Source organism: Mytilus galloprovincialis, chromosome 14 (genome assembly GCF_965363235.1).
Source record: "Mytilus galloprovincialis chromosome 14, xbMytGall1.hap1.1, whole genome shotgun sequence".
NCBI classification, from domain to species: Eukaryota; Metazoa; Mollusca; class Bivalvia; order Mytilida; family Mytilidae; genus Mytilus; species Mytilus galloprovincialis.
In genome coordinates this window covers 39,175,495-39,203,238 of record NC_134851.1, presented here as the reverse complement: position 1 = coordinate 39,203,238, position 27,744 = coordinate 39,175,495, and the positions used below count along the sequence as shown (strand labels likewise).

At 31.6% G+C, this 27,744-nt stretch overlaps 1 protein-coding gene and 1 long non-coding RNA gene across 2 annotated transcripts in view; both read right to left on the bottom strand.

Moving 5' to 3' along the window:
* LOC143058220 (uncharacterized) overlaps window positions 1-27,744 on the bottom strand; it is a 322,046-nt gene that overhangs the window by 15,653 nt on the left and 278,649 nt on the right. The gene's annotated exons all lie outside the window — the stretch shown is intronic.
* Window positions 17,107-20,477, bottom strand: LOC143059281 (uncharacterized). The gene is made up of 4 exons (XR_012973464.1): window positions 20,361-20,477; window positions 19,527-19,609; window positions 18,566-18,659; window positions 17,107-17,367 (listed from the first exon to the last, which is right to left on the bottom strand). It is a non-coding gene; the product is annotated as an uncharacterized LOC143059281 (long non-coding RNA).

Here is a 27,744-nt window from a genome sequence, read left to right as displayed (position 1 = left end):
ATATCCCTAGATGGACATGTTTTTTTTTTTATATATTTGATTTGTGGTTTAAAATGAGATAATGTAAATTAAGTTTGGCTAACTATGAACAACAAATACGAAAAAGGAAGAGTTATAACGGAAGTATGCATAGAAGTATGGACCAGGTGAATTTAAACGAACGTTATTTTGTCAAAAGGCAATTTACATCAAACGAAAGAAACCAAATAATGTAATATTCCTGACTTAGTACAGGCATTAATTGATGAAAAAAATAGTGAATTAAAACTGGGTTTAAAGTTCGATCAATCTCTCAGTTGTAGGACAATGATTTTATACTAATTAAAAATGACCAGAATTAGGACTCGACAAAATGTAAGCAAAAATAACATTGTATAGAAAGATGTAAAAAAAATGATTGACAACATTTGAAATAGTGTCCAGCATATAGTCTTCATTATGTAATAAAAAGTTATCAAAGGTTCCAGGATTACATTGTATTCTTTAATACGCCAGACGCGCGTTTCGTCTACATAAGACTCATCAGTGACGCTCAGATCAAAACAGTTAAAAAGCCCAACAAATACAAAGTGGAAGAGCATTGAGGACCCAAAATTCCAAAAAGTTGTGCCAAATACGGCGACGGTAATCTACTCCTGGGGGTAAGAAAATCCTTAGTTTTTCGAAAAAGTTCAAAGTTTTGTAAATACGAAATTTAAAAAAATGACCATATAATTGATATTCATGTCAACACCGAAGTGCTGACTACTGAGCTGGTGATACCCTCGGTGACGAAACGTTCACCAGCAGTTGCATCGACCCAGCGATTAAGTTGTGTTTAAACTTACAAAGTCTATCCAAATTTCTTTTTGCGAAAAATTTAACTGCAGCCGGTGTTTGAGGCTGTCTTAAAACTTTGCAGAGAATTGCTTTTATCCGTGTTTTAGGCCTCACTGTGACTTTGAAATGAAGAACAACATCTTTGCATATACTGATTTTGATTTATGAATGAATACCCCATAACCTTTTTTTTTTATTTCAAAGTCTAACTTCACGACAGTTAATGAACTTAATTATTTCAGATGTACTCATTACGTTTGCCTATTTTTGTTTGACAGCTGCTCTTTTTTTCTCTACCAAACTATAGAATCCCAATCAAAACAAGCAACAAAGATAACAAATGCAATATATTAATGAGATCATCACCAGTACTTGGTAGGTTTTATGTTACTAGCACTCAGTCTTTATTCTTTTTAAGTGCTGTCAGTCAGTGCGTTTTTTTGCCTTGTTGTTTTTTGTTTAGAATCAACATAACTATCAAACTCCAAGGTAAATTAAAACAGGATGGTTCCAATAAAACCTGACAGAGTCAAACGTTACACAATATCACCCATCGGAACAAACTGTCATATTCCTGACATGGTACAGGCATTTTTCATAGACAAGTTGTGACTATCACTTTGATATAGTTTGCCTTGATTTTACAATAAAGTTAAAATAAAGACTAATCGATTAATTGATGACGCCTCATTCAACATATTAGATTTTTTTGTGAAGAAATTTTATTTGCGAAGAAATTTTATTTGCGAATAAATTTTATTTGCGAATAAATTGTATTTGCGGATGAATTTAAAGTTCCCAAGGAACTTCATCGATCTTTGATTGGAAAAACTGAGATCTCTAGTCAATATAGGTTCGGAGTTGGGGTCACCTGCCACGTGCATGACTCGAACTCACAACTGCAATAAAATTATGTGGAAATGCTCGAGATACATTAATTGGACTACTCAGACAGCTTGGCCATCGATGTCCATTTAAGATAAAGATAAGAGCAATATAAGAACATTTTCTGTTACAAATGTATCTCTTTATCGTAGCGCTGTCGTTAACTTTGAACTTCGTACCATTTCTAGTGGGATATAATATAAGTTGGATAATTGTTAGTGTGCTTTTTTTCCTTGCTTTAGGTAAAATGAAAATATATAACCAAATTGAACATATGGAGAGTGCGCCAAAAGAGGAAGCAAAATATAATAAAGTACTTATTAAAATGTTCCCAACTTTCTTCATAAACTTAATTTTATCTGATACCTAGCTGGAAAATATTATTTGTCTTTTTTGTTTCTATGTTTTCTACATTTTTTCTAGGTCAACGCTGGAGTAAGATAAACAAAACAAAATAGTTTTTCTTGCTTGATGTTTAATCAATTTTCCAACCACTAAACGATGTGCGTTTAAACGTATCACTTATTATACTGCCCCTTATCCCATTATTCGGATTTGTACGTATGTAGACTACATCTCCTTGATTCACTTCCGCTAAAACAATACCAGTGACTGTATGGTCATCACTGATTTCTTCACTATTGGTCAGAATGCTTCCTAAAGGTGTTGAATTGATCATTATTTCAGAATAAACGTAACCATTTCGGTCTGATACTATTGTCCAGGTGAAAACGTATATTCCATGGTCTGAAGAAGTAAACAGTCCACTGTTTGTATTGTAAGCGGATCCAACATTGGTCTTCGCTATGTCAAAGATCAGAGTCTGGTGACGCCCTGGATTTGTTTCATCACTGTCCATATACGCGTAGAATCAGCATCTGCAAAAAACAAAATGTTTTTAAAAAAATGTCACAATTATATATGACTGTAATTTCAATATCAATAATTCAAAACAGTTGTTTTTTATATATATTTACAACACTAGTGATCAACATAACAACCATGTTTGTGCAAGTACAACCCGTTTTACGACGACAATACTATTAAGTCCTTTTACAGACCAAATAGTTTTGTTAGAATTTATGCACATTCGGATCTGTAATAATATAGGTATATTTCAATAGAAATATAGTTAAAGAGTTATTTGATATGTCATGCATGGTCAACTCGGCTTATCATTCACCAAATCAAAATAACGAGATGTTGATTGAAAATGAGACTATCAACCAGAGTTCAAATTTAAAGGATATTCGCAATAATAGTTAACCGTGCAGCGTTCAACAGGGGAAAAAGGCATATTATATAGTCGGTTCTACATCTACATCTATACTATTGGTCTGCAGTGGAAATCCATAACGCAGATGCTGATTATGAACGGCTCCAACATCAACACTATGAGCGACATAAATCAACGACAGCACTCCTTAAATACTTGACTGCTAAAAATAATAATTTACTGTCAAATTCAGTTATCTTAATTCAGCAATTAAGATCGCAGAACGGTACACAAGAACACCTAATTGCATTGACTAACAGAAATCAAAACACAAAAAAAAAAACCCAAAAAAACAACGATACACGAGTATTTTCAGTCAAAAAGTCCAAAGTCAATAACAACTAAGACATAAATGATGTTTTCCAGACTACGATATAAATCAGTACACAGCTAGAGGATTTAGCATAAATGAGTTTATTCTGGTTGTATAGTAAAACAAGTTGCCTACTTCAATTTATATCGCTCAATTGTTAGCATTCTTGCTTATTTAGCATGTTTAGTGAGAATTGACCTTGACGTTTTCTGTGTGATAATCGAATGTTATTTTACATAGATTTCAGTTTAATCTCCTGGTTTACAATCAAATCAAAATTAAAGATATCTTCCAATCATCCATTCCGATGAACTTTAACTAACACATTTTAGTTTCAGTGTCTTAGATTTCAGTAAATGATTTTGACAATCAGATTTTTCTGCTAATTTAGAAACCAAATCAGGATCTTTTGTATATCATATCGAAAAGTGGTCAAGATGATAGAGATTTCATTAAAATATACATCACTGGGAACACCGTGCTAAAAATGTACAGTTGTGTCCTTTAAATAACATTGACAGCTGATCGTTAATAGAAGACATTCAAATAATTCATAAGTCAATGTTTCATAGTCGTTCGCCTGATATCTATCTAGAATCTATCAATGCCTAAATTATGTTTTTTTGTTTTAATTGGTTTACATTATTGTAAAGGGGCCTTTTATAGCCTGCTATGCAATATGGGTTTTGCTCATTGTTGAAGGTCGTGCGGAAGCCTAAAGTTCTTATATATCATGTATATACTATATAAGATATCTTATAAAAATTAAATTATATAAGATATCTTATATATTATATCAGATATCTTATTATATTGTATCTGATATCTTATATATTATATCGGATATCTTATATACTATATATTTAATCATATATCTTATATATTTAATCATATATCTTATATATTTAATCATATATCTTATATATTTAATCATATATCTTATATATTATATAGTATATCAGATATCTTATAAATTATATCAGATATCTTATATTTATGTGATATCTGATATATTATATGAGATATTTAATATACTATAAGAGATATCATGAAATTCGAATAAAAAGTAAAACGACTTGCCGCAAATATGACTAAAAGACGTATTGACAAGGCACGAGTAGGTGTCATCCTACAGGTAAGCAAGATTCGACATGTATGCGAGGTCATGAAGTTAAACAAATATTCAGAAAGGAAAACAAACGGCCTGAAATACACTAAAACAATAGGGGATAACGGATTAGAAGGCAGATACCAACTACAACCACTAGATGTTGCATAAATGAATTAATACATACTTAGAAGCAATCTTTTCTTGTCATTTTGTCTCCCTAGGCTCTTCTTCTTCTCAAATCTTCTGTCATTCAAATGGTTCATTTCAATGGGAACCTTGTCCATAAATGTTATATCCTTAATATCTTCGGACGTTTTAGACACTTTACTGTCACTAGTATTCTTTTTGAGAAGAGGCAGTGCTGATTTTTCTAGAAAACCTGTGGTACCCTCCCTACTTTGAATGCAATCTCTCTGTACAACCTGAATTTGTATACTTTGCATCTGGATTATACGTTCCAATTCACGAAATCGATTATCATGTTCCAATTCACGAAACCGATTTATCTGTTCCAATTCAAGAATACGACTTTTCTGCTCAGCTTGGTGTTCCAAAATCGTTTCCAACTGACTATGCATTTTGGTAATCTCAAGACTCAACACCCTGTGATCTTCGTGTATATCACAAGAGGCCAATGGTGTAAGAGAGAAGAAAATACATGTCATGAAGAATTTGATCATCTTCAATGATCTCAATACTGTATTTAAAGTCATATTTGGTATACAAACTGCGAAAGTTTGAACGAAAGAATTACAGATAACAAAAGTCGAACACGTTTATCTCAAGACAGACTATTAATACAGGCATTTGAAGGTTGAAATCAACATGAAATGTCCTAGATTATAACAACAGTTGCGGTTCCGTGAATATAAGTTTAGAACGCGAACGATTTCTTTTTTTTTTTTTTTATTTGTAATTTGTTTTTTTAATCGTACTGTTTAAAATCATGCACCTTCAATCTTGAATAAAATAGATTTAACCCTACTGAGTCTGCTACTTTGCAACCAAAGGAGTGATCGTATATACCAGAATTATAATAAACAGAAGGCCAAAGACCTTACATAAAGGCAGTATTTATACATGCTATGCTTCAAATGTTTTACCCGGCCACGTCCACTTGTATTTTTATCAATCTGATGAGTTAATCGTTTTTAATTGATTTTTATAGTTCGTTCTTATGTTACATTGTTTTACCACTGTCCCAGGTTAGAGGAGGGATGGGATCCCGCTAACATTTTTAACCCCGCCACATGCTCTATGTATGTGCCTGTCCAATGGAAGGAGCCTGTAATTCAGTGTTTGTCGTTTGTTTATATGTTACATATTTGTTTTCGTTCATTTTTTGTACATTAATTAGGCTGTGATTTTTCTCGTTTGAATTGTTTACTTTGTCAACGCCTTTCTATGGGGTATGGGTTTTGGTCATTGTTGAAAGCTGTACGCTGACCTACAATGGTTAATTTTTGTGTCATTATGGCCTCTTGTAGTAGAGAGTAGTTTCATTGGCAATCATACCACATCTTCTTTTTTATAGTTAGTTCATTTTTTTCTTTGTGAAGTAAAATCAAGAAAATGTCTTAAGATGCATTGACTTTATTTCAAATTATACGACAACGCGTTTAGTACGAAACCAAAGCAATTTTAAATCATAGTTTTTACTCTGATTAAAACAATCTCATTCTGATGGAGTCTTATGTGACCTCGATACTGCTATTCCTAACTTAAATAGATACCATTATTATAACCCTTTAATTTTAAATCTGGAGACCATCTGTTTTTGAAATAAAGCATGGTTAACGTTAGAAAAATAATTTAAATACTTCTTTATAAAAAAAAATACCATCAGAAAAATAGACCCATATGTTTGTATATTAGTACTAAAGGTATATACCATCATATCGCCTTTTATTAAACAATCACCTACACTAAAGAAGAACCACAAAGTAATCATTAAAATATGTATATTTTAATCATTTGTCACAAATATAGCCACTTTTATTACTTCAGCCGATGTTGTCAAAGAATATGTTATGAAAGGCATATCTGTCTGCAGCGTGAAACATCATACAGTCTTGCGGACCAGAATTACTCCCGCCAGATTCTCTGGAGCCTTAGGCCTCGTACGTCATTCTGATCAATTCTCTGTGTTTTAACCATCTCCAGTCTCCGCCAGGTACGTATCTGTCAATGTTTCGCCCTCCGATATAGATCTAGAAGTGTAAACCTTGTAGATACAATGAATATATTAATTTCAAGATTTTGATGGTGATGTGGTAAATATATATATTCATATGTTTATATAACTGTTTACTCATTTCAATGGCATGTTATGTCTTTACAGCTATAAGTGTGAAAGATAGAAATTCTTTGTCTTTCTTGTTCATATTTGGACGGCTTACTTACAACTTAACACACTATAACGTAATGTTATTAAAGTATGTTTAAGACTTATCTTATTTCGATTTCTTGGCAATCACGTTTTGAATTTGAGTATTAATTTGCGAAAATTAACAACCCATTAATTTTTTCTGCTTAAAAACAGCTTTTGATAAAGGAAATGTGATATAAATACAGCCTGCACAAAAAGCTTTTCTCAACTACTAGTACAAAGACCAATATTCCGACATTTTTCTTATTGGTTCAAACGAAGTTTTGAAAAAAATCACTAGTTCAAAAGAGATTTTACTAGTCTGGGGCTTCAGATATGCAGGGATATTTTTTATACATGTATGTTTACAGTGGCTCAAATCTCCAATTCTCTTCAATATGTTCAACTTTAAAACAAGAAAAGGAAAATCACAAATATATATGTGAAGAATACACATGATCAGTGAGAGATTTCAATATTTACATGATGATGAAAACCTTATGAAACAGTGTATTAAACTAATTTACAATATGATAAACATTTGGTGAGTTGCTATAGAAACACGAAATTTGCTATACTTTGTCAAATTTGGCCAAAATTGAATGTATTAATACGAATGAAATAGTCAGATTAGCAAGTCTTAGAAAAACTGTTTATTTTCATACAATGTGTTTAGAATATGGTCTTTTGGAACTCCGAACACACTCTCTAAATATTGACTATTTTGACAAAAATTTCAAAATTAGCCGATTTCTCAGTTACAGTCATAAAAAGTTGCACGTTAGGTTACTATCAAGTACAAAAAATGGTTGTTTGTCGACCCTTCCTATATATCTAGCATAGTACAGAAATAATCAGTTTTAATGAGGACTATATTCATGGTCCAAAATTTGCCTTTTCGCATTATTTTATCTGTTTCAAAAGATTGCAGTTTTTTACATTCATATATGACCTTACTGGGTTAGTTTTGTCATAAATCTAACTAGGCTGTCATAATACTACACATGCCAATTTTTTAAACTAGCAACGTAATTTACAATTTATATATGAATGTACTTGACCTATTTTTAATATTCTATATGTATACATACAACATTCTCATTATTTTATAAATAAGACTATTCAAAACTTATCAAAAGATAAAATACTGTTGAAATTAACACATTTCCTCCGATAAAAATTTAAAACTGGTAGCTTCTAACATCTTCTGCCTGTCCTGGCAACTCATGTTATGACAGTGTCATGATAATCAGTAAAAAGAAACCTTAAAAAAATAATTATCTATCATCAGAATCAGCACTATATTTTAGAATATACAGCTAGTCAACAAAAGAGGGGTACTGATCATGATTTCCTCTGCATTTTTCGGTGTCTTTACCTTCAGCCTACACATACATGCATATGTCTTAAAGGGAAAAAATTGCAGACAGGGACACCAAAATAGCATAAATTCAACAAAAACATAAAAATTAAAAATATATAATCATATAATATATGGTTATATGTCTGTGTTTCTATAAACTAGCCAATAGTAGGTGATCCAACAGATAAATGGAATGTACATTTTCATTGCACTTGTACATTTTTGTAAATAAATACATAATTATGATTCTGGCATTTGAACACACCTATTAGAATTTAGTATTTACAGCATATTATCTATCCATATCTATCTACCCTCCTATTAAGGAGAGGACATATTCTTAAGTGTATATAATCCAGCTTAATGTTAATTGTTTAGAAATTATAGACACAGATAGAAGTATATAATTAGATTTCAAAACCTGTGAAGTAGATTTTTTCTTTCCATGACATACATGTACAAATGAATAATGATACCATAATATCAAAGGCAACCTTTGATTGCTAGCGCATTTGATTCCTAATCATGCCAAGGATTTGTATAGCAGTACAAATCCTTGATCATGCTAATGCCACACACTGCCACAGTAATGGCAATGCAGTGGTTTTTTTTAGGGGGAGGGGGTGATGGGGTACTATCTTTAATATCTAGCAAACACTATTTTCTGTCATTGAGAATAAATTTATGCATGCCACAGTATGCAACCACAGCTAGAATAAAGTGTGATACTTTTTTTTTAAGTACCCCTTGCACCTTTTTTAAATTTCTAGTATTTCTGCTTCCAAGAAACGGCAACTTTGTATATAGTCCACCGGCGATCAGACCTAACATCTATGCAATTGAATTCTGTCAAAAACAATGATTTAAAATAGTTATTTCGTTTAATATAAGTAAAAATCATACCTGCATGGTTTGTACGCTGGCGGCCGCCAACAGAATGGTCAAACGGCTACAAATTGTCGTATGTTTAAAAATGAACCATGAAAGTTAATACAAACATATGTTTTAAATATATGTTTATGCAATTAACAAAAACATGTATGCAATATCTTGCACATGTGAGAACGGCTGAAGGCAAAGTTGTTAAACGCAGGACTTCGGGAATGTTCGGAGAGCCGACAACCTTGCTTCGGAAGTTGACACTTTTATTGTATTTAAAGGTGAAAATATAGGGCTATGTGGTATTTTTCAACATTGATATGCACTGAACTTCGAAGAGATCAAATTAAAATTCCGTACTATCCCTACCTTAACTTTAGACCTCCTAGTAATTGAATTTTAGGTGCTACCATTTTTTTCTATACTGGTAACTATTTGAAGTTTTGTCTCTACTAGATGAAACACAGAGATCAGATCTTTGAAACAGTACGCAAACAAATAAACATATCTATGAATATTGTTTATCTCCTCAAAGTAGGCATGGCTTGTGAAACAGCTTTACAAAATGCAACCTATAGGAATACCATGCAAAACTATCACTTGATTTTTCTTGACCACGTTTACCATATTTAAGTTGCATCTGTTATAATCTACATTATTCCAATAACTTGGAGATAGTTTGTTCTTTTCTACATGCATTAACTTTAACTAATTATTGTAGTGTACAGGCTAGGTGGTAAGTTCTTGGATTTGGACCAGTAGCCTGACACAATTTACATTTACTGATTGGTATCCAACAGAACCAAGTACCGGGACAGGAGAAAATTGCGTTCGCATGTGGTCCATATGGATGGATACTAACTGTGGCAGAAATTTCAGATTCATTTGTGAAAAAAGTAAGTTTTTATTTATTTTGTAGTCATTTTATCCTGAAACATGCAACGCTTTAAAAATGTGTGAACGTGGGTAAATAATTTCTATGACATCTAAGATAAGGAAACGTGCATCTCTTTAAAATCTGTAGTCGATGCTTAATCAATGTTTCACAATGTTTGATAATAATAAATGCAAAAGAATTTTTTTTTTAAACTTATTCAAAGGAGGATCGTCTAACATATACCCGTCCGTAACATCTAAGATAACTCGCAGAGTTCGGTTTGATTTGTGTTTTGTATACCATTGTTTGTCTCTTGTTTTTTAATTTTTTTTTCATCCCGTTATCAGTTCATTTTCGAATTATGATTTAATATGAGACTTTGGTATCATTTTCGTCGCTTTATTTAGCCAACATGTTAATGGTTCTCGAAAAGAACTTGCAAAATAAATTATCACCACATTATGTTTCAAAGAATGTATAAATGAGGTTTTGATTACTTTTTGTCAAATATTCAGAATCGTCTGGTATTATCCATGTAGTGCTGTTAAATTTCTTACCCTCTTATCCTATCTTTCATTTTTATAGTTGTATTACTTACAACTTAAAAAGCAATGTTCAAGTGTTAATATTAAATGTATGAGAAATGAAGAGAAACATTTCTTGACCAATTTTTAAATGACTTATACACAAGTTATATCTATAGAAAAAGGACATGGATCTTTCATAAGTTTCTGCGTTTTTAGACCTGTTTTATATAAACTATCAATGTATAAAAGACTTTAAAACAGTAGTCAACATAATCAACACTGATTATTATCTATAATGTATAAACTTTTATCAGCTCTTAAAAGTTGAAATCTGACTTTCGGGTTTTAATATATTTTGGCACCTACATTTGTAGCAAGACTGAAAAATATACATGGATATTGTTAAATGTTAATTGTTGTGCGTCTGATGTTTTGCATAGGTAACCTTTGTACTATTACTACAACTTGGTCACTCTCTTATGTCAGAATGCTTAATGTACCAAGTCAGGAATATAACAGTTGTTGTCCAATCATTTGATGTGGGTTTTTTAATTTTATTTTGCTATTTGATTTGGTTCTTTCCGTTTTTAATTTCCGTGGAAGTCAGTATTTTTGTGATTTTACTCTTTTACATAATGTTTTTTTTTTTTTAGTTTTGTTAATGCTTTTAGTTACCTTTATTTTATTTTTTTTTTACATTTTTCTTATATGTTTCTTTCCTTAAATTTATTAAATTCTAATCGTTCAATACATTTTTATTTCAGGGTTTAGTAATTGAATTGGAAAAGATAAGGCCTAGCATCAAACATATTTTGAATGTCATTAAATCAGTTGTGATGTCAGGAAAAAAGTAATGCATATTTTTTAACCTTGCTGTTTGTTTTTGTGTTGTTGTTTGCGTTGAATGAAGAGTCATAAGTAATGTTATCATCATTACATTCATGAAATCCGACCATTATTTTTACATGAGCAATGGTAAAGATTAAACAATTTTCTATTACTACGATTGATGCATATAGTTCTGTCAGGTCTAGTGAACTACAGTTGGATGGCTAGATTAATTGCAAACACTTGAACCTCGTTTCATTTTACGGTTTGAAATTATATTTCAAATTATCAAAGCCATGTACTGGGGTTCACCTGTTTCCAAAGAAGGTTATGTATAGGGTGTTTACTTTTAGTTTCCTATGTTTTTTGGGGGGAGTGGTATTATTTTAGTTTCATTCGAATACAATAAGGAAAACTTTATTGATTAAGTATCATTTATGTTACATATAATGATTACAAATAGACGTATGAACTGAAAAAAAATAATGATCAAGCTTATAGTCAGATGGATTTAACAAATAGCAGATGCGTTCTTTATGTCGTGTGTCTTAACACGTTATCCACCATTTTGCTCTATACTGAATATATTAGGCTCATAAACATGTCGTTAACAAATTCATGTTACCCGTTTGACAGTATTATTTCTGTTCAAAGTAGCAACTTTTACTGCTTAAGACGTTGTTCATAGAAGTAGCATCCGTTTTTTTTCAATTTGCACATCATTCGTCTACTTATGTTCTAACAGTTCATGCAGTTATTTGAATAAAAAAAGTGCTTAGTTTGTCTTGTTTACTTTTATAAGGATTGTATTTCTTAGTTCAAGATTTTTTTGTGATAATAGAACGAATTATAAAACAATCCTGTGAAAACCACAACAATTTAAGGTTCAAACAATTAGAACCGACAAGAAGTGGGAACAGAAGCGTCCAAAAGTTACACATTACAATAAAAGTACATATCAGCTGTTACCATTTCAAAATGTACATAGTTGCGTTACCTAAACCAGACAATGGGAAACGAAGAAGTGAGATGGAAAAGACGATAGGCACTCTTTCTTTAAGTAATGCAGACATGGGTATTAAAAAGATGACGCTTTTGACTCTAATTGGTGTACTTTTAGCTAGAGGAAATAGGAGTACTATAATTGCAAAAAATCATGAATTAAAAGGAACGGGGTGTATAACTTTAGACCCAAAATATTAAATTGATACAAACCCACAGGAGAAAAATGTGTTTCATGATGTCTATTACCCCAGTAATAACATCGTCAACATAAAAGAAGTAAAATTCTGGTGTCGAAAATGGTGGAATAAACCTTGAATTATAGCTTAAAAGACTCTCATTTGTATGATATCGGATATGTTCCTTACGTCGTAACTACAATCCCCTTCCCTTTCATGAGTGTGACCTACCGAATTAGACTATTTACCGGATTTGTTATCACATAAGCAACACGACGGATGCCACATGTGGAGCAGGATCTGCTTACCCTTCCGGAGCACATGAGATCACCCCTAGTTTTTGGTGGGGTTCGTGTTGTTTATTCTTTAGCTTTCTATGTTGTGTCATGTTTACTATTGTTTGTCTGTTTGTCTTTTTCATTTATAGCCCTGGCGTTGTCAGCTTATTTTCGATTTATGAGTATGACTGTCCATTTCGTATCTTTCGTCCCTCTTTTGTATGACAGTCGCTTGCAATTCCATTAAATTGACAACAATGTATTAACCTATACTGGTTTACCTTGATAAATTGTTATTTGGATGGAGAGTTGTCTCATTGGTACTCACACCACATCTTCGTATATCTATGAACAAAACAAACAAAATGTTGTAATAATTAGTTGCCATCTAATGTATTTATTGAAAATGTATCATTAAAAGTCTTATAACAGCACGAGAATGTGATGTCGTGTCATCAGACTTATAATGTGGCACTGCAATTGTGATAACATATACATACATATATGATCACTTAGATATATGTGGTATGAGTGCCAATGAGAAAACTATCCATCCAAATAACAATTTATAAAAGTACACCATTATAGGTCAATGTACTGCCATGAACACGGAGCCTTGGCTCATTTCGAACAACAAGCTATAAAGGGCCCCAAAATTACAAGTGTAAAACCATTCAAACGGGAAAACCAACGGTCTGATCTATATATAAAAAAAAAATAAGGAGAAACAAGAAAAACATATAAATTACATAAACAAACGACAACTACTACACATGTTTATATTATTGTATATCAAGATATATTTAGTTATGGTTTGTCTAAAATACCAATTCAATAATACCAGTCAAAACTTTTTTTTAAAGTTTTATAATTTTATGTCATCATGAAAATATTAAGATTACATTTATTAAAAGGATAAATGAGTTTACTTGGATCTTATCTAAAAAATAACATACCCTTTTGCACATTATTATAAAAATAAGGGTATGATAACCTGTTATTATGAGACCTATACCAATCTTAAGAAGAAAAAAAAATAAAGAAATAGTAATGTGTTGTATTGGAATGCTTGACTTAATAGTTAAATAGTTGTTCATAGTCGACTACGTTAATTGCATTATAAACAGCCACAAAAAATGGACAGAGTAAACAATTTAATGTTCACAACATGAAAAGGAACTGAAGGACCCAAGAACCATGGCCATACCAAACAGATATTATTATGAACCAACGATTTCGAAAAGATGTTAAACATATTCGATAGGGAAGCAATGCTTTGGGGAAAATAGTGGATTGATTAATTGATTGTAACAGTTGTTTTCTTGTCTACGTCCAGTTAAAAAATATTTATAATGTTCAAGACGAAAACAAATACAAAATTAAAAACCAATTCTTCAGTGAACAATTTAAGGTGTTTTTACTTCGATAATAAGAATGATATTTAAAAAAAAAATGGTGTTGGAAAATGTCACTCCTGGTTGATGAAATTTGTTACTTCAAATAAATTAAGAAAAAAATTATAGGTACTTTATCATAGGATTAGTCTGAAATAGGCGTTTCCGGTTGACCTTATAAATGATGAAATGTCTACAACCAAATGCGGAAGGCTTAATTGTTTTATAATGAACCAGTACAAATTTTTAGCCAAGGTCAAAATCTAGAACGTCAAATTGGCCTTTGATATTGACCTCAATTTCAAAGTCATAGGTCAGTGATCTCAAATCGAAAGAACCCAGATCAATCACGTGTATGGTTGTGGAGTACTACTGATTTAAAATACATAAGGGGAGAAAATTCCTATCCACTGTCCCAGGTTATGGGGAGGGTTGGGATCCCGCTAACATGTTTAACCCCGCCACATTATTTATGTATGTGCATGCCTGTCCCAAGTCAGGAGCCTGTAATTTAGTGGTTGTCGTTTGTTTATGTGTTACATTATTGTTTTTCTTTCATTTTCTTATATAAATAAGGCCGTTAGTTTTCTAGTTTGAATTGTTTTACTTTGTCATATCGGGGCCTTTTATAGCTGACTATTCGGTATGGGCTTTGCTTATTGTGTCTGTGTCATTATGGTCTCTTGTGGACAGTTGTCTCATTGGCAATCATACCAAATCTTCTTTTTTATATCCTGTAAGGGTTGACCAAAACACTTTGACTTAAATGGGTTGAAGTTGCGCCCTATTGTTAACAGTTATTTATCGAACACATCATATCATTAATTTTGACTGTTTCTTTTAAATAAAGATACATGTATCAAGCAAAACATAAAAGTCATAGCATGACCCTGACCTTTGACCTTGACCTCAATTTCCTAAAAATGGATAAAGGACTTCATATCTAAAGACTTTAGGGCTCTATGACTTATAATGTATGAATATATTCAACATTTAACCTATGTTAAATTTTCACAGGGAAATAACTCATCCAATCACATCAGTTGAATTCACCAAAACATTCTTAAGAATACAAAAACAATTTGGTGAAAACAGTTTGTTAAAATCTGTTACGGTTTTAGAGAAATTAAGATAACAAGAAAAGGGAGGCGCGGGGAGATAACTCCTATAAAAATAAGTGTTCAGTTACACAGGGTGAGTTTTAAAATCCTGATCACCGTACCACATCATTGGCCAAAAAATCCTTTCGATATGTTGTCAAACAAAAAAGCATCTAAGACTGCAGAAAAAAAAACCAAAAACCAATTCTTCAGAGAACAAGTGAAGGTCCTTCTACCTCTATAATAAGAATGCAATTTAAAAAACGGTGTTGGTAAATATCACTCCTGGTTCATGTTAATTGTAACTTCAAACTAATGTAATAAAAAAAGATACAATCGTAGGTACTTTTTCATATGAATAGTCTGAAATAGGCTACTTCCGGTTAAAATACGGTCATTTCCGGTTGACCTGGTACATGATGAAATGTCTACAACCAAATGCAGAAGCTTTATTGTTTTATAATGAACCAGTAAGAATCTTTAGCAAAGGTGAAAATCTAGAACGTCAAATGGACCTTTGACTTCAATTTCAAGGTCATAGGTCAGTGATCTCATATCAAAAGAACCCAGGTCAATCACGTGTATGGTTGTGGAGTAATACTAATTTCAAATATATAAGGGTAAAAAACTCCTAAAAGGGTTGACCAAAACACTTCGACTTAAATTGGTTGAAGTAGAGCCCTAACAGTTATTTGGCAAACCCATCATATCATTAACTGTTGCGGTTTCTTTTGAATAAAGATAACAAGCAAAATTCAAAATTTACAACATAACCTTTGTACTTTGACCTTGACCTCAATTTCCTCCAAATATACCAAGGACTCCATATCAAAAGACTTTAGGCCTCTACGATTTATAATGTAGGAATTTATCCAACATGTAACCAATCTTAAATTTTCGAAAGGAAATACCTCCCATAAGATGTCATTCAATCACTCAAGTTAAAGTTAACCAAACCATTCTCAAGAGTAGACGAACAATTTGATGAAAAAAAAATCCTTTTGAAAACTGTTTATTATTTGAAGTAAATATTTGGTACATAAAGGCATCTACAAAGCATCTAACTGTTTCAATCGAACTGATTAATTGATATCTTTAAAGAATGGAAATAAAATTAAATTCAAGATATTCATTTTCACTGTTAATCATCTTCGACTTCAAATGAGTCGTCGAATTAGACTCAAGACATTTAAATATATATTTCTAATCAGTTGTGACATATTACAGTATCTTTGCAATACACAATAAGTTTTGCCTCGCCCTGATCTTACATAGATGGAACTAATGAATAAACCTCGAAGACAATAGTACACAAAACATCTTTATTTTAATGTCACAATATCCATTATGTATGATGACTAAGAATTTGTCGAAGAAGAAGAATTATGCGTAAATCAATTGTTTAATTGATTCAAACAACGAAAATACTTATTGAACATGTCAAGAGTGAAATTGAACGGTATTGAATAGAGGGTTGCTACTCACAAGGAAGCTATTAAACCAATAGTTCCAAATGGTGAAGTTGAAATCATCACTTTGTAAATTTTACGGACGCCATCACGAGTAGATTGACCGTTATGGAATATCCGTTTCACAGCTAATTTCGGATATGTTCCTCACGTCCTAACTATAAATCCCCTTCCCTTTCATGAATGTGGATCAGGATCTGCTTACCCTTCCGGAACACCTGAGATCACTCTTAGTTTTTGGTGGGGTTCGTGTTGCTTATTCTTTAGTTTTCTATGTTGTGTCATTTGTAATATTGTTTGTCTGTTTGTCTTTTTCATTTTTAGCCATGGTGTTGTCAGTTTATTTTCGATTTATGAGTTTGAGTGTCCCTCTGTAACTTTCATTCCTCTTTTTTGGACTAGTATCATAGTCCCAAAATGAACTGAAAAACAATAACAAAGAAAAAGAATGAGTTTAATACATTCATTTCTCACAAATGTAGCCATGAAGATAATGATTACAAGTTTCGTCGATAATGCCGTGTCCAAATCCGTGGTAAAACAGCATGCAGTCTTGTTCACTAGAATAACTGCCGTTCGGTTGACCAGAAGCAAAAGCTTTGTACGTCATCTTGGTCATTTTTCCGTTTTTCAACCACCTCCAGTCTCCCCCAGGGGCGTATCTGTTTATGTTCCGACCTCCAATATAGAAGCTTATCCCTTTAAGACAAAATCATCATACAAATTAAAATTTTAAAATTCTTACTTTGCTATGTGTAGTAGAATAACATAAATATAAATATGAATATTTAGATTCATCAGTTATGCTATTTACAATCTTTAAAATTGTTGGGATAAACAAAACTATATTGTATACGCGATTTCGAGTATAAAAATGTAATTTTCATCACATCATTCATATTTTGTCGCAGGGGGTTGGGAAATCTTGTGTTACAGGTCTTCAGGTTACAAGCGACATTGCCAATCATCTATAACTAATACTTAATGTGTGCTACATTGTATACTCAATGTGTTCTATATACCATATGTCGTTTCGATGTTTTGATCAAGCAAAACAAGGAACTAAATAAGTAACAGAAATAAAAAAAAAAAAAAAAAAAAACAATGCCTGCCAGTGACTTAGAGATGTGCATACTATTTCATCATTATTTGCGATCCTATGGAAAAATCAATATTCTTGGCAGATGCATAATTGACGGTTTGAACTAATTATAATGTATTTTCCGTATGCAAGCGACATTAGCGTGATCCTCTCGTAAAAATCCAGTGAATGCAAAACGAATTGTTCTGTCATTAAAATAAACTATTAGCTAATGGAACATGTTATACACGTGCTCAATATCCATGCTTCTTTGTTGATTCTTTACTATAAATTGACAATCGGTAACTACGGCTTCAAAACATGACAATTGATTAGCTGCCATATTTTCACATTATAACAGGCAGAGAAAACAAAAATTGACGATAATACGATATAATTACAGTAGATGTATGTTTCATTAAAATATTTTATTCCGATTGGCTACACTGCAATATCGGGTTATTTCTTAATCAACTTCATTACACAATAAAATGTATCATTCATGATAAAATGAGGTCTTACAATAAAGTGCACATGTAAATTAAATAAAACCTTGATAAAAATCGTGTGTATTATAATGTAATTATAAGTATTGAATGCTTCTTTTTGTAACTTCATATGGTTGTAAAAGCGTTGACCGTGTGCACATTTTAATAATGAAGCGCTTCCACGCTTCATACAGAATGTACTTCGGTCAACGCTTTTACACCCAATAAAGTTACAATAAGAAGCATTCAATTTTACGCATGCATCGGTTCAAGAATTGAATAAACATTATTTTTCACCAGTCACTCGTTTCATATGACTTTAATATACCTTTATGCATTTGTTGAAGTTCGTACTTCATCAGCAAGGCCTCTTCCAAAGTCTCAAAATTGGCAAGGTATGCACCACGGTGTAAACATAATGCCTTTTAAAAAAAGATTGTTATTTTTTTGTTATGCATTAATTGATGAAACATACGAGTATCTGATTATAAGTGAAAGTTGGAGTGACTGTCATAATCATAGTGCACTATATACATGTATCATATATCATATATCATATATCATTTAAATGAAATACTTATTTCTTGTTTTTACTTTTAAACGAATTATAGTAAAGCAGTTTATCGTAAATAAATGTGCGTTCGAAATACAATTACACCGTACAGTGATCTTAAGTTGTTAATGTCTGTCATTTTTTGTCTCTTGTGGAGAGATGTCTCATTGGCAATCATACCACATCTTCTTTTTTACGCGTTTTACTTGTAATCTAAACGAGAAATAGATGATTTAACTAAAAATACTAGATCCAACAATGTGATAGAAAATTATGATCAACCCAAAAAGGATCAGTGATATAAAAGTTTAATGTTCCAATGATTACAATATTCAAATTGTAGGTCCATATTGTGGTTTGAAAGCTTTATATTGAAAATTGCGTATTCATCCTGTTTTGTAAACTTTGGTTCCATAGAAAGATTTTAATTGAAATAAATAAAATTTTAATAGAACGAAACACTTATATGAAGGCATTGAATATTCCAACATAATTTCTGTCTTGATTGAAAATGTAATATGTATACATTTCCTTTAGGTTTAAGACTAAAATGATGCAAACTCATTCAAAATCACTTGAGGCTTAACGTGCATGTTGTCTTCTCTATGGTCGGGTTGTTGCCTCTTTGACAAATTCCCTATTTTCATTCTCAATTTTATTTTACGTATATGTGTGAATAGTGTATTTGAGATTTAATTCCTGACAATTACTATTTGACATGACAAAAGCAACTTACAAATGCTCTATCTGCCGTCGTCGTCTCCCTGCTTATAAAGTAACAACCATCCCCTATTTTCCGAAATGGGTATCTGCATTTTTCTGATAAAAAAAATCAAAATAATGAAGACAAGCTTTGAATTGATTTGATTTTATCAACATAAAACAACAAACCAATTCCTGAATCAGTTTGTTCAAAAGGAATTTTCATGGTTACTGAAATTGATTGAGGCTATATAAGCGTCACTCAGCATTTCGTTTTTAAGTCTTATTATTTACTAATTTTTTAAGCTTTGTTAAATTCTTCTTTATTTAACATCAACTTGTTGATATGCTGAAGTGATTTCTTATCTTTGTATTGTAAAGTGAGACGCGAAAAAGTCAGATTGACGAAATTTGAAAGACAACGTCATCCTGTGTGTGCATGGGTAGACGGAGGTTGTCACGGCACTTAATTTAATTATCGAATCCTTCCTGAATTCGAGCAATTATGTGTATTTGAAACATTCAGAATCATATAGTTTAACAAACACATGTCCATCCCTATCCACAACCAAGACTACACATCCACATACAATTAATGGCTCATACATTAACGTATAGTCATTTAACAAGAAATATTTCCTAATCGTTAAAGAGTAAATTTTGTTTAATCTACCATGTTTTAGCGGTAATATGTGTGGGGGTTAAATGGATTAATAGCATCAACAACATACATGTACATAGAATAAAACAAAAAAAACAAAACTGGCACAATATTTGGAATGCAACTATTTACTTTAAACATTTCAAAGGGCGAATTCACATATATAAATAAGCAATGTACATGTCGAGAAAACAAAAATAAACATACCTGCATGGGTTCCTGTAATCATGAAGTCACTATAAAGGATAAATACACAAAACGTAAGAGCAAACATATTCAGCATGGTTAGAGGAATGATGTATGGATAATAAAAAATAAAGAATCGTGACAAGAACTTATATTATTTAGCTCTAATTTCATTTGATGTCAACGTTACAACAGATGTTCTATTTTGGTGTATCAATTTACAATGCAAAAACAATTGATACACGTTTACAACGTGCCTAAAAATTCCACTGATATTCAATATAAAATACAGATCAAGACGTACAGTATATTTCGTACATGTAATTTGTTCTCGAAGAACGTTTGAATAGGTTCTTTTTCAGTTATAATTAGTTGTGTTCATATATTTAATTAACTTTCTGCTATCTAATTGTTCAAGTTTTTAGGAATACTAACTTTCGTCCAATGCCCTTAAAAGCAGTGGAAAGGATTTAATAAAAACCTAAAGTCACACTGATGCTCTCATAAAAGAAAGACACGAATGAACGATTGTTAAAGCAAGATATGTGGATATGATCAGATATTTTGTATTTTTATTAATATAAGTTAGCACTTGTCAGTATAATATAGTGGTCATCCTGCTTGTTACTGTGTTGCGCAGGTTTTTATTGTGTTTTTTTTTTTTATTTCAACGACATGATGTCTTAATATCTAGATAAGAGGAGGATGGATTTTTAACGTAAAATTGCCAATTGTATTGTTGTGCCCGTAAAACGTTAGGCTATCAGTACCATTAGTTAACAATTTTTGATTTTTTTTTGTCTTATTTTAGGTTGTGTGTAAAGTAAAGGGATGTAAAATCCGATGTAGGGTTATTACCATGAGCTTTTTAAGTTAATGAAGCCTTTAAGAAGTCTATGGATGGCTTGTTGTAAATTTTATCCCAATCAAATGTCACAACATTTTTAAGGGTAGTTTTAAAAAGGTTAATGAATCTAATTCATAGCATTACCTTTATAAAAAAAATTAAACCTGAACGCCAATCCAAATGTTACAGGCTCTAATGTTCTTTAAGACGTTGTCAGGCTTTAAAATTATTGCGACTTATATTCTAACATGTTTTTATTTTATCTGTTGTTTAATCAGCTACCAATTTCGTTTTTTATTTGGTTCTAGTATCGAACATAGTAGGGTTCTCTTCACAATTCAAATTACTCGGCCATACACAGACCATAGATAAACGCTTGAACCCTGCCGTTGTTCTATAGTACAGACAGCTTGACTCCAAATTTAAAGATATGTCTATTGAACGAAAAGGAATCTGACATAGTCATGACAGTGTCATCATTAAATCGTTTGAAATTAACGACTGAAGCAAAACTCCTTGCATTGCAAGTGAGCCCTGATCATAACGATTACACAGGTATTGCGCGAACTCCCATAGTCACGTGTCGAATTTCAGTGATTGTCGTTTATTTCTGTCATCTAGTATTTTATATGATAATTTCTATGAATTAACTGTTTGCCAAAGTATTATTATTATTCGAAATACTAAGGATATTCTTATCTCAGGCATAGATTTCCTTAGCCGTATTTGGCATAACTTTTTGGAATGTTGGGTCGTTAATGCTCTTCGACTTTATACTGGTTTGGCTTAATTACTATTTCGATCTGAGCGTCACTGATGAATGTTATGTAGACTTAACGCGCATCTGGCGTAACAAATTATAAGCCTGGTACCTTTGATAACTATGGTTTATCATTCTAAGGATATTTGGAAAAGCGCTCAGGCTGCTTCCTGAACTAATATTGAGAATAACAACCATGAAAATCTCGAACATCAAGTCTGACTTTTAATATTACCTTTCAATAGTCAGTGTATATGGTTCTCATTCATACGCATAAAAATGTGGAGTAAGCGTCAATACATTACACCTTATATTTAATATACTACAAAAAAAAGAAAACAAAACAAAAAACCAAAACTATGAACCACATAAAAAAAATGCAACACAAAAGCAATGAAAAAACAATCACCTCAATTATATGCTCGGAAATCAATAAAAGTAGGGACAGTTTTATTTCTGTTCGCACTCACTTGTAATTTGTGCTGTTGGTTAGATACAAATGATTACAGCGAACCAGTACCAAGATGTTCCGTAATGCATTGGCGGATCGAGGTTGGTTCCTGGAGAAGAATTCCCCCTTTGTTGGACGATCAATGCAAATCCTGGGTTGAGAACTTCCCTTTTGAAAATGACTCGACTGAAGTCGTTACGCTGCTGATGAGAACCCAATGATAGCAGCAAACTGGTACCCATTTATTCGGAGCTGCTTTTCTGCAGTCTTTGTACTACTGGTTAAAACCTGATAATACCTGCAAACTGGTACCCAGTTGTCTGAAGTCGTTGCGATGCTAGTTAGAACCATATGAAAGCAGCGAAACAACATCTTGTTGTTCGGTACTGCTTATCTGATGTCTTATCTTTACAATTGTCCTTGTATTTGATATCCGGTCAAGTTGCTTCGGTTTTTTGAACATTATATAATTCAAAGTTATTGTATTTTGTATATATATTCATGTATGTGTGTGGTACCCAGTTCTTCGGTACTGCTTGAAAGGGGTCGTCGGATAGGTGTTTTTAGGTTGGTGGTGTGGACATATGAGAGATAGACTGTCCGATCGATATGCGTAGGTTTATATTTGGATGCCTGTTTTTATGACATTTGGTTGTTGTCCAACTGATGTATACCAAATACGTTATTGTTTAAATATAACTTTTGTATTCATAGATGCAATTTTTCTTAAGCTTAGCAACTGTGTAAGATTTCAACTTTGTTCTAGTAAATCACGTTATTATTTAAACAAATATGGACGAATAATCGTTTTTTTTTTATGTGTGGTCAGGTAAGAAATAATCCCATATATAATTTGTGTCGGATTTATAAATTTATGTATTCTATGTTATTGGATCTTTAAATTAATGTTGAAGTGGGATGGATAAATGCATGCCTAATCTGTATTTGGTTCAAACAACTGTGTGAAACTATTTGTTTCATACGACGTGCACACATTCTTTTGTTGGTTTTTACATGTAGATTTTATGAATTTATGATAATGCAAATCACTCGATTCCTACATTTTTGGAAGTATTAAAACTTGTAATGCTCATGGTGAAATTATATGACAATTGAATCTGTGCTATACTTTCTACTTTTTATTAACTAACATGTCTAAATAAGCGAGAGAAAAAAGCTACAGCAAAGTAACATGATTTAAATTTCGAAAGGCAAAAATATGTTTGATAAATGTTACATTTTCATTACCATATTTGAGCATGGTCTGAAAATGGGATTTCATTCGAAAACTGTCGGCCACCTCGCAGCTTTTAAGATTTTGAAATCGTTCCAAGTAAACTAAATGCTATCGTACATTTATCATTTATATAAGTCTGTTTTTATAATGAAAACTCTAAACACAATGTCCCGTCTACAATAATTAAATTCGTAAACTTCAATATCATGATCATGCTATTTGTGTTTGTCTGAGTATAACAATTTGCTTACAAAAAAATGCATGGTACAAATGAACACTTTTACATCTGTAAACTGCCATACTATGTACATCCTCTGAAGTGTGTAATCTAAAACAGAGGATAGACCACAGTTGAAAACAGGAGCTGTGAGTTGAGTTGCAACCACCCACGAACTATGTACCTTCCATGCTGAAATAAAAAAAACAATAAATAGTCTTGCTGCAATATATTGTGCTCATAACATCAATACTCAATATTTTCAATTATCTAATTTATGTACATATACAAATGAAGTTAACAAAACAGATGATTTGCGATTTTCAGTGACTGACGTACACATTTATTTGAAAGAACTGAACAATAGGTTAATAATATTAGGATGTCCCTCAACTGGGAACAAAAATGAAAAAAAGAGATTATTTAAAACAACAAAAAAGGTGAATTTGTTTTCCGATTTAGCTTAAATGTTAAAATGTTGGTAACTAGGTCAGCTGTTTTTCTGTAGAAGTGTTGAAAAATATTTTTTTCGATAATAATAATAATAATAATAATAATAATAATAATAATAATAATAGTAATAATAATAATAATAATAATAATAATAATAATAATAATAATAATAATAATAATAATAATAATAATAATAATAATAATAATAATAATAATAATAATAATATAGGGTTATTGCATGAATATTGGGGAATATTGTACCGAGTTGAATTTTATATTGCACGAGCTTGCGAGTGCAATCACTATAAAAGTCAAAAAGTCTGAAAAGACCAGTTTTTGTCTGAATTTGCATGAACTTTTACTCGACATTCTTTATTTGTCTGAATAATTATTAAAAGTTCTTGACATAGTATGAATTTGTCTTATAAGTTCTTGATTTTTTTTTGACATGTGTCTTGACAGTATGAATATTGTCTAAAAATTTCTCGACACTTCCTGTATCATCTGATAAGAGTCTCGATTAGTCTCGACCAATTCTTGACAGTCTTAAATTTGTCTCGATCAGTCTTGACATAGACTTGTTCTGCACTGTTTATAACTTTCTTTTGCTGTTATATACTCCTTTTTATTTTGACTAAACTAAACGTTGAACAATCTAGAATAAATTCTGTATAGCAAGATACCCTTAGGGTGCAACTTAGTTGGAACACTCTGAATAATCCTCCATGTCATTTATTTTGATTTATTTTTATAAAATGTTTAATTAATTTTTTTTTATCACTTGGAATATATGTCAAAGTTACTGACAAGCAGCATTTAGATTTAAACTGTTCGCAAAACTGCCGTTCAAATTTGTAATGCTTACTTAGGTGACTTGAGGCAGTTTTAAATGTGACCATGTGTCTATTTTGGACCCCACAATTCATCTTTTGTGTTTGTGTAGTTAAAAAAGGGGGGCTTTCGTTTGGGTCAAATAATTTGTTCCCATATTGGTTCAAAAACCCTATTCATCTTTTTACAACAATTAAAAACATTTTTTTTTCAAATTTGAGTTGAATTTCATTATTTTCTATCAACATCTTTGGGAATTATTTAATTCATTTTGATGTTAAAATAATTAACTTCATAATTTTGCTGACATTCATTTTCATCTATCAACAAACTTTTTTAATTGTAGTAGCATGGTCGGTTAACTGATAAGTTGTAAGGCTGATTACAGGTAAAGCAGTAATTTTACATTTGACAGTTGTGTGTATCCTTGGGTGTGGAATACCTTAATTGTATAGGGGACATCCTGTCCACGTATAATACTTAATATATATTCCAACAGATGACATTACTATTTATAAAAACAACATTGGGGTACAATAATTATTTACTATATTAACATTGTATATTATGAATATAGAATGAACTATGTTTACAGTTTGATTGGTTTTAACCATTTGGTAATTATTCATAAGATTAAGGAATCAAAATTTGTAATTATTAAAAAACCCAAATATTTAAATTGTTTTATATATATCAACATATCCCCATTTGTATTGTAAATACTTTAGATTTCAAAGCCATACATGTATTTGCATTTGTAAAAATATTTATTTACCCAAATTTTCAATTATTTTGCATGCCAAACTTTTATTTTTGTTGTAAGGGAACATATATTTATTCTTTCGAGCTTCCCCCAGGCATGCTTGGGGGATGCTTGGAGCCTTTTAGAAAAGCTTATTTCATTAAAACACCATTAAAACCCCATAAATGTCAATCAGATTGAGAATCCACGCTGAGTTCAATCAGTAAAAAGCTCATATGAGCCTGTAAAAGATGCTTGTTTATAAATGTGATGTTTAAAAATATATTGGCAATACGTCTTTATTCTGTGTAGTTATTAATATTTTGCAGACATTTCAATGTCTTGGTAAAATGCCTTTTTCAACTTTCTGGATTAATTTACACTGCAAGCTATCAAACTGTGCAATACATTTGGGGGGGGGATATAAAAGAAAACTTTCGATATGTATATGAAATTAAGAAAATTAAATCTATATATTAACTTTATTTAAACCGAATAACAGTTAACATAATTATTCTGTTTTCAATTCTACAACATTTAATGTCCCATGGAATGATGTGCATTTATATTGAGCTTTAATATATATAGGGCAAATAAACTGGTCTTATGAGCTTTTTAGAGAGCATTTGTAAATCTTTATTAGAATATATCGCCATGCATGTTCTATGATATAGCATTTAGCACTTTTTCTTGAATGTATTAAAGTGTACTATGAGTGAACTCTTACCACCGGAATTGTGGTTAATTGTATTTCGGTATTTGGAAGTAGAAGATTTAGTGCGACTTCGTCAAGTTTGTATTTTTTTTAAAAGTGTAACATTAAATCAACATACACTGGGATCTTTTCATTTGAGTAACATTCACATTACGGACATTGATTTGATTAATATTACAGAATCTGTTTACAGATTTTTGGACTTTGATATATTTCATTGTACATCTATAAATGGATCCTTTGCTAATGAAACAGGATTTTGTGAAAAATTCAAGAAACTAGTAAGTCTTAATATAGGCCATACTTCAGTTACTGACACTATTCTAATAAAACTTCTGGATTCTGCAATAAATTTACAATCATTGTACATAAATGATTGCTTGAATATCACTAATAGGTCTTGTTTACAAATATCATCCTTGAAATATTTGCGCAAACTGGTTATTGGATCCATAAACAACTTGATAACAAATGTAGGAATTTTGCAAATAGCAAATGGGTGTAGATTTTTAAGTATGTTAGACATATCAAATGGAATTATTATTTCTGGTGAGGACTTCATAGCAATTCTTTCATACCTGTTGAATCTTGAATACTTTGATGCATCATACTCTGTTATTTCTGATGATGTCCTTATTAATTCTTACAAGACACTGGCAAAATTGACAAACATTAGAATTATTATTTTGTGTTACACACTTGTTACTTCCAATGGAAAAAACTATATAGAAAATAAAATACAGAATGTCAAAGTTCTTATAGATCCGAATACACTTGGGTAAATAATGGATAGTGTATCAAGTGACGATGAAATTGACTGGATGTTCGATATATCTAACCAAACGCCAGTCAAGCAGTTGGAGGAAGCTACTTCTACAGAAAAATCAACCCCATCTGCTTGGATTTTATCTAGGTCTGGTAATACACCAGACACACCATATAATCTTAAATCAAACACTGTATCATCGCTCAAAGATCAGCGAACTGAACCTGGAAAACGTGGGAGAAAATCGCTAACTTCAATGTTTCCAAATATCGTACCAACTGCAAAAGATTTCATTGAAGAACATGGTTACCAGGCAGATTCGCGTAGACGTTGTGATACAGCCCGATCTTCCGGTGTTACATTAGATCAGATAAAAAATAAACTTG